The sequence below is a fragment of the Scyliorhinus torazame genome, chromosome 5, assembly GCF_047496885.1.
Source record: "Scyliorhinus torazame isolate Kashiwa2021f chromosome 5, sScyTor2.1, whole genome shotgun sequence".
NCBI classification, from domain to species: domain Eukaryota; kingdom Metazoa; phylum Chordata; class Chondrichthyes; order Carcharhiniformes; family Scyliorhinidae; genus Scyliorhinus; species Scyliorhinus torazame.
The window spans coordinates 2,485,800-2,490,712 of NC_092711.1; positions in this window are offsets into that span (position 1 = coordinate 2,485,800).

Genomic DNA, 4,913 nt, shown 5'->3' on the forward strand with positions numbered 1-4,913 from the left:
TCTCTCTCTCTCTATCCCGGTTCTCTCTCTCTCTCTCTATCCCGGTTCTCTGTCCCTCCCCCTATCCTGGGTCTCTCTCTCTCTCGGTTTATCCCTGATCTCTCTCTCACTCTCTCTCTATCACGGTTCTCTCTCTCTCTCTCTCCATTCCGGTTCTCCCTCTCTCCCATTCCCTCTCTCCCTCCATCCCGGTTCTCTCTCTCTCTCTATCCCGGTTCTTTCTCTCTCTCTCTATCCCGGTTCTCTCTCTCTTCCTCTATCCCAATTTTCTCTCTCTCTATCCCAGTTGTCTCGCTCGCTCTCTATCCCGGTTCTCTCTCTCTCTCTCTCTATCCCGGTTCTTTCTCTCTCTCACCCGGTTGTCTCGCACTCTCCCTCTATCCCGGTTCTCCCTCTCTCTTTATCCCAGTTCTCTCCCTCTCTCTTTATCCCAGTTCTCTCTCTCTCTCTTTATCCCAGTTCTCTCTCTATCCCAGTTCTCTCTCAATCCCAGTTCTCTCTCAATCCCAGTTCTCTCTCTCTATCCCAGTTCTCTCTCTTGATCCCAGTTCTCTCTCTCTATCCCAGTTCTCTCTCTCTATCCCAGTTCTCTCTCTCTATCCCAGTTCTCTCTCTCTATCCCAGTTCTCTCTCTCTCACCATCCCGGTTCTCTCTCTCTCACTATCCCGGTTCTCTCTCTCTCACTATCCCGGTTCTCTCTCTCTCTCTATCCCTGTTTTCTCACTCTCTATCCCGGTTCTCTCTCTCCATCTCTGTTCTCCCTCTCTACCCGGGTTCTCTAATTCTCTCACTCTCTATCTCTCCATCCTGCTTCTCTCTCTATTCCGGTTCTCTCTCTCTCTCTCGCTCTCTATTAATCCCGGTTCTCTCTCTCTCTCTATCCCTATTCGCTCTCTCTGTCCTGTTTCCCTCTCTCTCTCTCACTATCCCGGTACTCTCTCTCCTCTATCCAGGTTCTCTCTCTCTCTCTCTATCCCGGTTTTCTCTCTCTCTCACCATCCCGGATCACTCTCTCTCTCGCCCGGTTCTGTATCTCTTTCACTCTATCCCGGTTCTCTCTCTCTATCCTGGTTCTCTCTCCCTCTCTATCCCGGTTCTCTCTCTCTATCCCTGTTCTCTCTCTCTATCCCTGTTCTCTCTCTCTGTATCCCGGTTCCCTCTCTCTCTCTATCCCGGTTCTCTCTCTCTCTATCCCGGTTCTATCTCTCTCTATCTCGGTTCTCTCTCTCGTCTCTCTCTCTCTCCCGGTTGTCTCTCTCCCGTTCTCTCTCGCTCCATCCCGGTTCTCTCTTTCTCTCGCCCGGTTCTGTATCTCTCTCTCTCTATCCCGGTTCTCTCTCTCTTCCTCTATCCCAATTTTCTCTCTCTCTATCCCAGTTGTCTCGCTCGCTCGCTCTCTATCCCGGTTCTCTCTCTCTCTCTATTCCGGTTCTATCTCTCCCGGTTCTTTCTCTCTCTCACCCGGTTCTCTCTCACTCTCCCTCTATCCCGGTTCTCCCTCTCTCTGTAACCCAGTTCTCTCTCTCTATCCCAGTGCTCTCTCTCTTTCTATTGCAGTGCTCTATCTCTCTCTCTATCCCAGTTCTCTCTCTTTATCCCAGTTCTCTCGCTCTCTTTATCCCAGTTCTCTCTCTCTCTCTCTCTATCCCAGTTCTCTCTCTATCCCAGTTCTCTCTCTCTCTCTCTGTTTTCTCGCTCTCTATCCCGGTTCTCTCTCTCTCTCTATCCCGGTTCTCTCTCTCCATCTCTGTTCTCCCTCTCTACCCGGGGTCTCTAATTCTCTCACTCTCTCCATCCTGCTTCTCTCTCGATTCCGGTTCTCTCTCTCTCTCGCTCTCTATCTATCCCGGTTCTCTCTCTCTCGCTCTCTATCCCTATTCTCTCTCTCTGTCCCGTTTCCCGCTCTCTCTCTCCTCTATCCAGTTTCTCTCTCTCTCTATCCCGGTTTTCTCTCTCTCTCACTCCATCCCGGATCACTCTCTATCCTGCTTCTATCTCTCTCGCCCGGTTCTGTATCTCTCTCTCTATCCCGGTTCTCTCTCTCTCTCTATCCCGGTTCTCTCTCTCTCTCTCTATCCCGGTTCTCTCTCTCTCTCTCTATCCCGGTTCTCTCTCTCTCTCTATCCCGGTTCTCTCTCTCTCTCTATCCCGGTTCTCTCTCTCTCTCTCTATCCCCAGTTCTCTCTCTCTCTCTATCCAGTTCTCTCTCTCTCTCTCTCTATCCCGGTTCTCTCTCTCTCTATCCCGGTTCTCTCTCTCTCTCTATCCCGGTTCTCTCTCTCTCTCTATCCCGGTTCTCTCTCTCTCTCTATCCCGGTTCTCTCTCTCTCTCTATCCCGGTTCTCTCTCTCCATCTCTGTTCTCCCTCTCTACCCGGGGTCTCTAATTCTCTCACTCTCTCCATCCTGCTTCTCTCTCTCGATTCCGGTTCTCTCTCTCTCTCTATCTATCCCGGTTCTCTCTCTCTATCCCGGTTCCCTCTCTCTCTCTCTATCCCCGGTTCTCTCTCTCTCTATCCCGGTTCTATCTCTCTCTATCCCGGTTCTATCTCTCTCTATCCCGGTTCTATCTCTCTCTATCCCGGTTCTATCTCTTTCTATCTCGGTTCTATCTCTCTCCCTCCCGGTTCTATCTCTCTCTATCCCGGTTCTATCTCTCTCTATCCCGGTTCTCTCTCTATCTCTATCCCGGTTCTCTATCTCTCTCTCTATCCCGGTTCTCTCTCTCTATCCCGGTTCTCTCTCTCTCTATCCCCGGTTCTCTCTCTCTCTCTCTCTCTCTCTCTCTATCCCGGTTCTCTCTCTCTATATCCCGGTTCCCTCTCTCTCTCTATCCCGGTTCTCTCTCTCTCTATCCCGGTTCTCTCTCTCTCTCTCTATCCCGGTTCTCTCTCTCTCTCTCTCTCTATCCCGGTTCTCTCTCTCTCTCTCTATCCCGGTTCTCTCTCTCTCTCTATCCCGGTTCTCTCTCTCTCTCTCTATCCCGGTTCCCTCTCTCTCTCTATCCCGGTTCCCTCTCTCTCTCTATCCCGGTTCTCTCTCTCTCTCTATCCCGGTTCTCTCTCTCTCTCTATCCCGGTTCTCTCTCTCTCTCTCTCTCTCTCTATCCCGGTTCTCTCTCTCTCTCTATCCCGGTTCTCTCTCTCTCTCTATCCCGGTTCTCTCTCTCTCTCTATCCCGGTTCTCTCTCTCTCTATCCCGGTTCTCTGTCTCTCTCTCTCTCTCTCTATCCCGGTTCTCTCTCTCTCTCTCTCCCGGTTCTCTCTCTCTCTCTCTCTCTATCCCGGTTCTCTCTCTCTCTCTCTCTCTATCCCGGTTCTCTCTCTCTCTCTCTATCCCGGTTCTCTCTCTCTCTATCCCGGTTCTCTCTCTCTCTCTATCCTGGTTCTCTCTCTCTCTTTATCCCGGTTCTCTCTCTCTCTCTCTCTATTCCGGTTCTCTCTCTCTCTCTATCCCGGTTCTCTCTCTCTCTCTCTCTCTCTATCCCGGTTCTCCCTCTCTCTCTATCCCGGTTCTCTCTCTCTCTCTATCCTGGTTCTCTCTCTCTCTCTCTATCCCGGTTCTCTCTCTCTCTCTATCCCGGTTCTCTCTCTCTCTCTATCCCGGTTCTCTCTCTCTCTCTCTATCCCGGTTCTCTCTCTCTCTCTCTCTATCCCGGTTCTCTGTCTCTCTCTCTCTCTCTATCCCAGTTCTCTCTCTCTCTCTCTCCCGGTTCTCTCTCTCTCTCTCTCTCTCTCTATCCCGGTTCTCTCTCTCTCTCTATCCCGGTTCTCTCTCTCTCTCTATCCCGGTTCTCTCTCTCTCTCTCTCTATTCCGGTTCTCTCTCTCTCTCTCTCTATCCCGGTTCTCTCTCTCTCTCTCTCCCGGTTCTCTCTCTCTCTCTCTCTCTCTATCCCGGTTCTCTCTCTCTCTCTATCCCGGTTCTCTCTCTCTCTCTATCCCGGTTCTCTCTCTCTCTCTCTCTATTCCGGTTCTCTCTCTCTCTCTCTCTATCCCGGTTCTCTCTCTCTCTCTATCCTGGTTCTCTCTCTCTCTCTCTATCCCGGTTCTCTCTCTCTCTCTATCCCGGTTCTCTCTCTCTCTCTATCCCGGTTCTCTCTCTCTCTCTATCCCGGTTCTCTCTCTCTCTCTATCCCGGTTCTCTCTCTCTCTCTATCCCGGTTCTCTCTCTCTCTCTCTCGATCCCGGTTCTCTCTCTCTCTCTATCCCGGTTCTCTCTCTCTCTATCCCGGTTCCCTCTCTCTCTCGATCCCGGTTCTCTCTCTCTCTATCCCGGTTCTCGCTCTCTCTCTCTATCCCGGTTCTCTCTCTCTCTATCCCGGTTCTCTCTCTCTCTCTCTATCCCGGTTCTCTCTCTCTCTCTATCCCGGTTCTCTCTCTCTCTATCCCGGTTCTCTCTCTCTCTCTATCCCGGTTCTCTCTCTCTCTATCCCGGTTCTCTCTCTCTCTCTCGATCCCGGTTCTCTCTCTCTCTCTATCCCGGTTCTCTCTCTCTCTCTATCCCGGTTCTCTCTCTCTATCCCGGTTCTCTCTCTCTCTCTCTATCCCGGTTCTCTCTCTCTCTCTATCCCGGTTCTCTCTCTCTCTCTCTATCCCGGTTCTCTCTCTCTCTCTATCCCGGTTCTCTCTCTCTCTGTCTCTATCCCGGTTCTCTCTCTCTCTCTATCCCGGTTCTCTCTCTCTCTCTCTATCCCGGTTCTCTCTCTCTCTCTCTATCCCGGTTCTCTCTCTCTCTCTCTATCCCGGTTCTCTCTCTCTCTCTCTATCCCGGTTCTCTCTCTCTCTCTATCCCGGTTCTCTCTCTCTCTCGATCCCGGTTCTCTCTCTCTCTCTATCCCGGTTCTCTCTCTCTCTCTCTATCCCGGTTCTCTCTCTCTCTCTCTCTATCCCGGTTCTCTCTCTCTCTCTATCC